The sequence below is a fragment of the Phocoena phocoena genome, chromosome 6, assembly GCF_963924675.1.
Source record: "Phocoena phocoena chromosome 6, mPhoPho1.1, whole genome shotgun sequence".
Classification (NCBI taxonomy): domain Eukaryota; kingdom Metazoa; phylum Chordata; class Mammalia; order Artiodactyla; family Phocoenidae; genus Phocoena; species Phocoena phocoena.
In genome coordinates, this window is record NC_089224.1 from 106,170,700 (window position 1) to 106,183,597 (window position 12,898).

Here is a 12,898-nt window from a genome sequence, read left to right on the forward strand (position 1 = left end):
TTCTGGGTGAGTGACCTATTCAGATTCTTGGACTTGGTACATGTTCTTCATGAAATCTATTAGCATCTTATAGTTTGTCCTGACTCTTTATACCATACATATATTTACTGCTTTCCAAGCAGTGACTATGATTTTGGCAACTTCGTTTGGAAATTCCTCTCCATTTGCCAAACAAATACTTCAGCGATTATGGCTGAATCATTTGCTGCTCTTTTTTTTTTTTTTTTTTTTTTTTGCGGTACGCGGGCCTCTCACTGTTGTGGCCTCTCCCGTTGCGGAGCACAGGCTCTGGACGCGCAGGCTCAGCGGCCATGGCTCACGGGCCCAACCGCTCCGCAGCATGTGGGATCTTCCCGGACCGGGGCACGAACCCACGTCCCCCTGCATCGTCAGGCGGACTCTCAACCACTGCGCCACCAGGGAAGCCCCATTTGCTTCTCTTGTAATAATATTTATTACTATTAAGATTCATTACAAAATAAACCAATGTCCATATCATTAGATGGCAAAGGAGGGCTTCTTGGGACAGTCATTCTCAAACCTGGCTGGCCAACAGATCCAGTGAGGGTCTTGCAAAAAACACAGGCTCTGGGTTGCCTGATTCCTCAGTGTGGTGGGGCCTGGGCCTCTGCATTGTATAAAGCCCCTCTGCTCGTGCTGAAGACACACCAGTTTGTGGAGCAGCTTTGGGGGATCACTGCTTATAACACCATTTGTCTGAACAATATGGGAAGTTCCAGGTGCAGAAATAAAGCATTGGAACAAAATTAGACTTCTGAGCAAGCTCTCAAGTTTCAAATTCTGGCTCTGCCCTTTATAAGTAGAGTGTTCTTGGACAAATAACTTTCTCTCTCTGAGCATCAGTTTTCTCATCTGTAAAATGGATACCAAAGTTTCTAACTCACAGCGTCGTGCTGAAGATAAATGAGATCATGTACATAATATACTAAACAGTGTCCGGTCCATGGTGAGAGCCAAGTAAATGTTAGCTGCTACTGTCGCCACTATGACTACTACCAAAATTGCCCTTTGATATGATAAATATTCAGGTAGCATCTGCTCAAAGGATCCTGGGACTTGCGTGCCTGTAACGACCACATTCTTTAATGGGGAAAGTTGCCACGAGGTCATCAAACTCTTATAACCCAAGAGACTTGGGCCTGATTCTGGAGCAGGTGGGACCAGGTTGAAGTCATAGAGCGGGTTGGGCTCCTGGCATTCACATTGCAATGCCCAGCGTGGTCTGGTGAATTCTGGGGAGTCCAGGCTGGCAAGGCATTAATCCTCAAGGGCCTGTCTACTGGGTAAGTGTGTGGCACACTGCAGAGGGGAGCAATACGGCAGAGTAGAAGGAGCACAGGTTTGAACCCCAGATCTGCCACTTAATAGCTGTGTGATCTCAGAAAGCCCTTTAACCTCTCTGGTTAATCATATATACCCTTCAGGAATTAAGAAAATGAAGACATTATGGAAGGCTTGACCAAGGGGCTGGACACATCCGGTAGGTATGGCTTTGATTAATATGGTGGCCGCAACTTGGGCCCGTGGGGAGTCCATTAGAGTTGAGAGGAGACCCTTGGGAGAACTGGGATAGAGCGCCACCAGATGGAGGAGAAGGATGAATGGGAGGGTGTCAGGGCCTTCCACAAGGGCTTGGGGTTCAGGGCTGGTTCTAGTCCCAGCCAGGGTGAGGCTGTGGCTCAGTGGCCAGGCTGTGACCGGCTCCCCCAGGCCTATTCAGATGCCAGGCTGAAGCCCCATCTACATGACAAACAGTATTCACTGTCAATGTGACTTGGGGCTAGAAATCCAAAGGAAGCAGCTCAGATGTATATAAGCAAATAACCATTTGCTAAAGTGGCCAGAGACAAGATCTATTTACCCGAATCAGTGCTCTCCTGTGTTCCAGCCACAGTCTGCCAAGAAACGGTAATGAAGAAAGGAGATGCCATTCCCAGAAGCAATGGAAAAATACTTAGGAATAAACTTAATGAGAAATGCGTGTGACCTATATAAAGAAAACTACAAAATTTTATTGGTGAAATAAAAGAAGACCAGAATAAATGAAGACACATACTGTGTTTCTGCATGGGAAGACCAAACACCGTAAAAATGTCAAACCACCTCCATGTTAATTTGCAGATTTAACGCAATACCAAACAATCCTGCAAAAGGAACTTGATAAAATGATTCTAAAATTCATCTGGAAAAAACATGGGTCAGAATATCAAAGAATATTCTGAAAAAGGAGAACACTGATGTAGAGCCTTACTGAATATTAAAACATATAAAGTAGCAATTAGAACAGTGAGAATATTGATGGAAAAAAAGAAATAGATTTTAATGGATTAGAATAGAACACCTGGAGATAGATGAGATCACATGTAAAAAATAACTATGATAAAGAAATCACTCCAAAACAATGAGTGGGTGACGAATTATTTAGTAAATGCTGCTGAAAAAACGAATTAGCAACTTGAAAAAATAGCTTGTAATTTAGATATACCTTATACGACTCTATCTGCATAAAAAATTAAATTCAGAAAAAGACCAAATAGTGAAAAAATCTAGCAGAGAATGGATTTGGGTACTTATTAGATCTTGGGAAGACTAATTTTAAAGAGACCACATAATAAATGATATAAAATGTAAGATACACACATACAATAAAAATTGTGTATAGAGATGATGACTAAGTGAAATATTTGCATGGGAGCAGGAACCATGAGGGTAATAACACGCTCAGGGAGATGCTTTTCCTTTTTGTTTTAATCATATTTTTTTCAGCAAATAAAAATCGAGTAAAACATCCATAAATTGTTTTTAGATGATTAAATATTATAAAATCTTAAATATGTATGAACACATAATCCCTTTATCTACTATTGCTCCTCTGATTTTAATATAAAGAGTTTAGAAAACCATTCAAGACAATGTGATCTCCTAGGTGTGATCTCTCATGAGGAGCTGCTCGTACATGTTCTCACTAATTCTTTAAGTTCTATGAGTTCCCGCTTTATTTCAGTTTGGTATCCCTCAGGCTGGAGTCAAGGGCTATGTCAACTCACCCTAAATTTAAAAACAGTTTTTTGTTTTGTTTTTTTAAGTGAATTCTTTCTATTGGTTTTGCTGGCACGATTTTATTTTTTTAAATTAATTAATTAATTTATTTTGGCTGCATTGGGTCTTCTTATTTATATTGTTTATTTATTTTGCTGCGTGGGTTTTCTCTAGTTGCATCGAGCGGGGGCTACTCTTCGTTGTGGTGCGTGGGCTTCTCATTGTGGTGGCTTCTCTTGTTGCGGAGCACGGTCTCTAGGCATGTGGGCTTCAGTAGTTGTGGCACGCAGGCTCAGTAGTTGTGGCACGTGGGCTTAGTTGCTCCGTGGCATGTGGGATCTTCCCAGACCAGGGTTTGAACCCATGTCCCCTGCATTGGCAGGTGGATTCTTAACCACTGCACTACCAGGGAAGCCCCCAAAATAATTTTTTTTAATTGAGTAAAACTTCTAGAAAAGTGCACAGTTAAGTGTGCAATGAGCACTCAGGTCACCACCCATAAAGATGAAGAGCATCTCTGGCACCCAGAAGTTTCCCTCTGGCTTGTACCCCACCTTTCCTGGTTTCCACATAAATTAGGTTCATCTTGCCTGTTCTTGAACTTTGCATAAATGGAATCATACACACCCTGTACTCTTTTGCGTCTGGCTTCTATGGCATTACATTGTCTGTGAGCTTGATCCATAGGGCAGTGTGTACTGGTAGTTCATTTTTCATGGCTGTGTACTTTTCCACTGTGTGATGATACATTTTGTTCATGTTATTGGTCCAAGGGTATGGCGTAATGGAGAGAGTCTTTTATCACCATCTTAGACAACCCCCCAAAACCACAGTGACTTTCCACTCCTCCCTGATAAAGGAAGAAGGAGAGAGGGCCCGTCAGCAGGAGAACTTGTGACTTCTTACCTCTGCCCTTGGTCTTGGAGACCCCTCCCAAGACATTAACTATCGTGAGGCATTTAATGATCTTCAGCATCCAGGCTTTAGCAGACATGTGGCACCCACCAGGCCAAAGCTCAGAACTCCAGAGGGCCCCAGTGCTTCCCCCCTTAGCCCTAGAGCCTGGTTTGGGAGGGGGGACTGTAACTGGTCCAGGGTCTGGGGGCACATTGGGCTAACAGATGAAGGAAGGGAAGCCACAGTGCAGGTGTGTGGCCAGGCAAACCTTTCCCCACCACCCCCCAAAGCTCCCTCACAGTGAAGGTGGAGGGAAGGATGGCAGACAGGAGCCTTCCCAGCCCTCCCAGGGCTTACGAATATCATCACTCCGCACAGCGCAGCTGGGTACTTTGTGACACCACGAGTGTCACAAAGAAGGGCTGTATCAAACTGGTGTCTGCGGTGAGGTGGACCCCCTGGGGAAGGCACTTGGAGCCGAGACCCGAGGTGGGCTGGGAGCTGGCCAGAAGGAGCAGCGGGGCGAGGTGGGATGGAGGGAAGAAGAAGGTTCCAGGCAAGGTCCTGGAGTTCGTGTAGCTCAGGCTCTGGGCACTGGGAGAAGGGGGAGCCGTGGGAGGTGGGGCAGGGGCAGGACGAAGTCAGACCCGTGCTTCAGAAGGACCGTTCTCGTTGGTGAATAATGGGTTGGACAAAGTTAAATGCAGGGAGGTCATTTACTCATCTGTAAAACGGGGTAATAACGCCGACCTCACGGAGGTGGAACAAAGGTGTTTGCGCTTTGTTCCTGTTCAGGTGGTGGTATTCCTGATTGAAGGGTGGGGGGAAGCGGGGAGGCGGGGCCAGCAGATCCCAGGCCGCCCTGTAGGCACCGCACACGTGCTCTTGATTAAATGAGTGACGAGCGGTCATTTCCACCTCCACGTTCAGTCTTTTCAGGGGATTGGCAAGGCCAGGTAAATCACACAAGGCCTAATAATACTTCCCTCATGGCGTTGTTGATCATTTGGAGACAGACCAGTTCATAAAGTAAGTATCCCCGTGTAAATCCTTAGTAAACAGTAGCTGCTGTGGTTTCGGATGATGAAACGGCTGTGAAGGACGTGTAGGGGGGATGGTGAGGCCGTGACTCCTCCTTCCGGGCACCAAGCATCCTCATATGCCATCCCCTCGCGAGACTGTAGGCCCCACCCCACCCCCACCCCGCCCTCTCTCCGTCTCCACGTCCCCACCCTGCTCTGAGCTCCCTGTTTCTCACCTGGATCCTGCTTGATGAATCACAGCTGCCAGGGTCGTGCTGCTTCCACGCTTGGCCCCGCCTAGTTCTCCACTCTACAGTCAGAAGGAGCTCTGACAAGTAAACCAGAGCCCGTCACTCTTCCCTCAGGGCTCCCTGATGGCTTTCCGTTGAGATTAGAATAAAACCCCAACTCCTTCACTCCTGGGCGGGCAGTGGGGCATCACCGGCCTGTCAATGTCACCTCACCTTGCTCCCAGCCACTCTGCTCCATGCATGTTAGTTCTCCTGCCCCAGGTCCCTTCCTGTCTCAGGGCCTTTGCATTTTCTGTTCATGCTCCTGGAAAGTTCTGTCCCCATATCTTTATAGGGTTGGTTTAGCTCTTTTAGTTAAAATGCCTTTTTTTTTCCCAACAAAGACCTACCCTGACCAACCAATCTAAAGTAACAACTCCTTATTGATTCCCTAGATTTATTTCTTGTAGCACTTATCACCCTCTGAAAATTTTTTATTCATTTATTTATTTTCTTGCCTAATGGGTGTCGAAATCCAGTTCAAGCTCCATGAGCAGAGGGGCTTATCTCCCCAGCAACAGAATAATGTCCAGCACATAGCACGTATTCAATATGTAAAATATAAGGAATGAATGAATGGACAGAGATGGACAGAGTGGTGGTGGTGATGGCAGCAGAGAGACGTGATGGAGGTGACGATGATGCTGAGAAGAAGTGGGGAGGGGGGATTAGTGAGGATGATCCTGGTCACTCAGGTGTCCTTGTCTGTGGCTAGCTGGTGCCCTTTGCATCTCAAGGGCACATTCTGAGAAGAGATTTGGGGTTCACTGCTCTCGGGACTATCTCTGAACATCCCCCAGTCTACAGAACACCCCAGAGCCCCAGCCATGAAGCCCAGCTTTCCTCCCTGTTTAATATTCTGCTTAAACTTTACATACCCTGTTTAAACATTTCAGTACCTTTGCATCGATTCTGTTCCTCACGGAAAATAAAAATATTTTGGTACTGCAAATAAAAAGCAAATATTTGACACCACTTCGCATTTTTCAGTGCATTAATTAGTAATTTGCTGGATAAATATTGCTGTGTAAATCAACGATCACTTCCCAATAATTAAAAGCCAAGTCAGATGTTACTGGAAAACCCACCGGTATATGCTCCAACTCTGGGAAGTGTTACCCCTTGCAGCTGTGGCTGGAGCAGAATAGCCCAAAGAGTGTGTAGGTGGTCCTGGTCTGGCCACCCCCTGAATTCCAGATATGGTTGCAGGGAGAAAGGGAAGGGGCTAGAGGTGCTGGCAGTGCTGGAGGTCTGGGGTGGCTTGCTGAGCCTCTCAGTGCCCCACAGGAGATTGGGGCAAATGTGAGAGACAGATTTGGCTAAAGTTTTGTGATTAGAATGAGTTGGTCTGGAGCAGTGGTTCCGTGCATGGACTTGAGAATCCAACAAATGCAGGGGAAAGCCCCAGATCAGCCACTTGCTGTCTGTGTGACCCCAGACGAGGTACTTCTCCTCTCTGAGTCTCAGGTCTTTCATCTGTAAAATGGGTATAATAAAAGTCCTATTTCACAGGACTGAGAATAAGTGGTTGGAATGTATGTGCTTAGCCCATGGTGTGCACTCAACAAATCCTGGTAATTGATTGTTATTTGCTGTTTTTCTTCTGGGTGACTTGCTGTGGGTCTAATCTCTCTATGCCCCCGTGCCGCTTACCTTTATGCTTTTTCTCAGTGCTGCCCACACAAAGAAGGTAGTGAGTTAAGTCTTTGCCCATCACCTCTTTGCTTATAGCCTCTCTCCAAAATATCTTCCTGGTCTGTGAAGCAAAATCCTAATGACTGACTGGGAATCCTCTCTAGTCCTTGGCTTGGCTGGGATGGAAGGAAGGAGGGCAGGGATGGACCAGCTGGTGGGGTACCATAGCGCCAGGGCGGCAGGAGGGTGACTTTCTCCCCTAAGCTGTGTGGTCTCAAACCTGAGGAGTGGGACTTCCCTGGTGGCGCAGTGGTTAAGACTCCATGCTCCCAATGCAGGGGGCCTGGGTTTGATCCCTGGTCAGGGAACTAGATCCCACATGCATGCCACAACTAAGAGTTTGCATGCCACAGCTGAGGAGCCCATGCGCCGCAACTAAGGAGCCCACCTGCCACAACTAAGACCCAGTGCCACCAAATAAATAAATATTAAAAAAAAAAAAAAAACCAGAGGAGCCCATGGCACAAGGTAGATGAGAAGCCAAGTCCTGTGGCTCAGGAAGATTGTAATGAGATGGCGAACCGAGACTTTTTGTTTAACTGCTTCCTCCCCTCCTCCTGTTCCTTTTGAAATTACTATATAGGGATACTTATTTATATAGGGATGTAAAAATAGGGGAGCACAGAGAACAGGTACCACCGGGCACACAAAGGAGAGTGACACTGATGCATTAGAAACGGGAAGAATTTCTACCAATACTGGTGGAACCTGCCTGGGGAGAGGGCTCTCACACATTTGTGGGACACACTGTGTGAGAAGAAGAAGTCCTCTCGGGAGTAATTAGAGTTTCCAGTGACGGTGCACCTACTGTGTGCCAGATCCTGGGCCGAGCAAGTCACACACATGGTGAACCCTCATCGGAGCACAGGGATGAGGTGCCATCACTGACCTCATTTTGTACAAGAGGGAACTGAGGCCCAGAGAGTCTGTCCCTTGTTCATAGTTGCACAGCTAATAAGTGGCCGAACTGGGACTTGAAGCCATGTCCATCTAACTCCTGAGCCCATGGTCTTAACTCCCAGGCTAGGTGGCCTCCCTACATGTAAGGGATCCCTGTCAGAACCCCACAACTCCCCTAAGTGCAGGGAGGCAGAGCCTGAAGATGAGGCGGCGGGGGGCAGTAGGTGGGAGCAGTTTCTGTGAGTGCCTCGTGCAGCGAACCAAGGTGCCAGCTTGCAGCTTCCTCCGGAGGCCGGCTGGGAAGAGTGAGCTGCAACCACTGCTGGGTCCTGGTGTGGACGGCCATGCCCGAGAGAGACGGGGGGCAGCACCCAAGCAACTTGGAGCTGCATCCCCAGCTTCAGAACTGAGGCTCACTGGCAGAGCACAGATGTTCCCATGATGTAGGTGCATTAGTATCTTACCTTTCTTACTCCCCTCAGAGAATGAAACCCAGACATAGCAAACTAAACTTTCAGCAAACCCAAATGTTTCCTCATCTGGGACAGGAAGATTAGAACGGGGTTTCTTTCTCACCGTGAGAAATGCTCACTGTGAGGATGACCAAAGGAAGACCACTGGCCATGTGAAAAGACAAGGAAAGGATCAATGCAGACGTTTCCCTCTGAGATAAACTTCCTGCCAGAAGCAGCAGAAGTCTTTAGAAGATCTCCAATTTGTATGCCCAAGGAGATTCAAAGGGCCATTGTATATCTGAAAAAAGTATACTCCGAGACTAGAAGAGATTGTTTGCAGCTGAAAAGTGCAATTGCTGCGTTTATAAAGGCCATGGAGGAAGGAAGTAGCAGACTGAACACTGCAGTAAAGCAGAACCCATGGTTTAAAAGGTGGGCCTCAAAAAAAACCTTTCCATAATTCAGAATAAAGGGATGGACGTGATTAGTGGAAAGACACCTTGAAGAAAGGCCCTACAAATAGACTAAAATGAGCGATAATCAAAGGAATAATGAAACAAACCTGCCCTTTGAACATTAGGTAAAGCTAATGAAAAGTGACCTATAGCCAGGTGAAATAATCGAGTTTCAAGGATTAAAGGGGAAAAATCCTGTAAATATCCAGGCAGGAGAAAAATGTTGCCAACTGTATTAGCTGTAGAATAGATTTGGCAATGTGTACAGAGTGCCAAAGTAACAATGGCGGAACAGTGAGAAATATCTCTGTTTCGGTACAAAAGTACGTGATTCCAGCTTTGCATGGGGACTGCCCTATGAGGTTTCCCAGTGCTCTGAAGTGGTAGAACATAGACTTCTGTCTTGTTGCTCTGCCGTTCTTAGGGTGTTAACTTCATTTGCAAGGATCCTTGTTACAAGCAGCAGAATCAAGTAATAATAATAAAAGCAGGGCACACGTCCCCTCCCCCTTTTAAAATCACCACCCAGAGGTTCTGCACATAATACTATTCCCATCCCATTGGCCAGAACTTAGTTACATGACTGCTCCTAGCTGCAAGCGTGGCTGGGAAATGTAGTTTTTATTCTGAGAAGCTATGTGCCTGGCTAAATGTTAGGGTTTTGTTATTACCAAAATAAAATGAGAAAAAAAAACCCAAACTCAGTAATTCTCTACCACCTAGAAATTTTAAAAATTCCCTATTAACTAGCACTTGGGTCAAAGAGGGTATAAGCAGACACTGCAGAAAACCTAGAAAACAAAGAAAATAAACTACATAACACAATCTGTGGGAAATGGTTATAGTAATACTCAGAGGAGAAGCCTTGAATATTGATATCAATAAACAAGAAAGATGAAAATGAGAAAATTAAACATCTGATCTAAGAAGTTAGGAAAAGAGCAGGAAACCTAGAAAGATAAAAGGAGAAATTATGAGTTAATAGGCAGAAAAATAGAAGTCATTTTATGAGGAAACCAGTAAAACAGATAAACCACAGGATAAACCTAATTGAGATAAAGGGCAAGAAGGCCTAAATACACAAAAGGAGAAACGATAAAGGAAAAATAACCACAGAGAGAGAGGACAGTAAAGAGTCATGAAACTGCTTTGTTCAACTTTATGTAAATACACTTAAAAACCTGGATGAATTTGATAATTTTTTACTAAAATATAAATGACCAAACCCAATTCAGGAAGAGATAGAAAATCTAAACATTTTCATATAGAAATTGTTAAAGTAGATAAGGAGTTATCTCCTTAAAAAGTACCAGGCCCAGATGGTCTTGCAGAGGAATTCTTCCAAACCCCTAATGAGCACATAAGTCCAATATTGTTTAGACTGTTTCAGACTTTTTAAAAAGGGGATTTTTTCTAATTATTTTAATAAAGCAAGTAGAACATTAATACCCAGATGTTAGAAAGATCTCACACGAAAAAGAGAACCATAGTCACTTATGAAAAGCAGGGCAAAAACATCATAAATAGATCTTAAGTTAACCAAATCTAACAGCACATTGCATATGACCAAATGGGGTTTATGTCATGAATCTACAGATTGTTCAATATTAGGAAATATACGAATATAGTTCATCATAGCAATAGATCTAAGGAGAAAACTTGTGTTAACGTCTTCATAGACACCAAAAGGCATTTGAAAAGACTCGGCATTCATTTTTGATAGAAATACTTCATGAAAAAGGGATGGGTAGATTCTTCCTTAACGTGATAAAGAACATCTGTCTTGGCACAAAAGTCAGCATCAAGCTTAACGAGGAAACGCTGAAATATCCCTGCTAAAATCAGGAGCAAGACAAAAATATCTGCCATCATACTGTTATTAAATGTTGAGCTAAAGGTACCAGCCAATAGAAGGAAATTAAAGGGATTTCAAAAAATGGGACATGGAAGTCAAACACTATTTGCAGATGATATGTTCATCTATCCAGAAAACACAAGGGAATCAAATTTAAAACTACTATAAACAGCAGGAGAATTCAACAAGGTAGTGGGGTGCAACTTGATATGTGGAAGTTAACTTTTTATATATAAAAACAAGTTAGAAGATATAATGGAAAAAAAGTCCTCATTTATAACAGCAGAAAAAAATTCAGCCATAAATTTATCAAGAAATTTATACAACCTGTGAGAAAACACTTCTGAAGGACCTAAAGAAGACTTGAACTAGTGGAAAAAATATATAGTGTTCTTGGATAGGAAGACAGAGCATCATAAAAAAAGTAATTTCTCCCCAAGTTAATTTATACATTTATTTATTTTTGGTTGTGTTGGGTCTTTGTTGCTGCGCGCAGGCTTTCTCTAGTTGCGGCGAGCGGGGGCTACTCCTCGTTGCGGTGCGCGGGCTTCTCATTGAGGTGGCTTCTCTTTGTTGCGGAGCGTGGGCTCTAGGTGCACAGGCTTCAGTAGTTGTGGCATGTGGGCCCAGTAGTTGTGGCTTGCGGGCTCTAGAGCTCAGGCTCAGTAGTTGTGGCACACGGGCTTAGTTGCTCCGAGGCATGTGGGATCTTCCCGGACCAGGGCTTGAACCCGTGTCCCCTGCATTGGCAGGCAGATTCTTATCCACTGCGCCACCAGGGAAGCCCTCCCCAAGTTAATTGATAAATATAAGGCAAGCCTAATTAAAATTTCAGTGTGGTTTAAAAAAGAAAAACTAGACAAGCTGATTTTAAAATTCACATGAAAAGCAAAAGTAAGAATAATGAGGGGGTACTAACCCTATAGCAGTTAAAGTCCCCCACAACTAAAACAAAGCTATTGTGGTACCTGAAGAGATAGGCAGGACAATAGATGAGAAAACAAACTCTAGAATACAGTATGTTAGTACAAGTTAAAAGAGCCATCTCCAGTAGAGGTGTGTGAAGTTAAACTGATAAACACAGCCTAGTAGGAGACTTCATCAAACCACTCTCAGTATTTTACTTCTCAAATTGACAGGAAAAAAAAAAAAAAAGCCCAGAAAAGAACAAGCATGGGCAAGGATGTGATAAAATTGGAGCCCTTGTGCCCCGTTGGTTAGGAATGTAAAATAGTGCAGCCATTATGTAAAACAGTATGGCAGTTCCTCAAAAAATTAAAAACAGAATTACCATATGATCCAGCAATCCCACTTCTGGGTATATATCCAAAAGAATTGAAAACAGGATCTTGAAGAGATATTTGCACCCTTGTTCATAACAACATTATTGACAATAGCCAAGAGGTGGAAGCAACCTAAATGTCTGTTGACAGGTGAGTGATAAAAGTGTGGCAAATACGTACAGTGGAATACTATTCAACCATAAAAAGGAAGGAAATTCTGACACATGCCACAACATGGATGAGCCTTGAGGACATTATGCTAAATGAAATAAGCCAGTCACAAAAAGACAAATGCCATATGATTCAGCTTATATAAGGTACCTAGAGTACTCAACTTCATAGAGACAGAAAGTAGAATGGTAGTTGCCAGGGCCTGGAGGGGAAGGGGAAAATGAGAAGTTGTTGTTTAATGGATACAGAGTTTCAGTTTTGCATGATGGAAAAGTTCTGGAGATCTGTTGCACAGCAAAGTGAATATACTCAGCATACTGAACTGTGCATATAAAAGGGGTTAAGGGTTTTTTTTTATCATGTTTTTACTATATGTTTCTATATGTTTTACTATATGTTTACTATATGTTTTTTAAAATGATAAAAAATTTTGAATTGTTAATGGAGCATAGCAATAAAATATATAAAATATATATAAATATATAAAATATATTTAAGATCACTTTAGTACATTAATCTTGTATTAAGCAATTTTGCTCAATCCTTCTATATACTTCTATATAGTTTGTGTATAGACTCTATAGGATTTTTTTAATGTAGATAATCATATCCCCTACAATTTTTTTTCTTTCAATCTTTATTTTGGTTCTTGTCTTGTGTGATCCATAACTTCTAATACATTGTTAAATAAAATTGTAATAAAGGTTATCTTTGCCTCATACCCGATTTTGAAGGAAATGCTTCTAACATTTCACCATTAAGTAGAATGTTTGCCATAGGTTTTTGGTACCCCCTCTATATCTTCTCCATTCCTT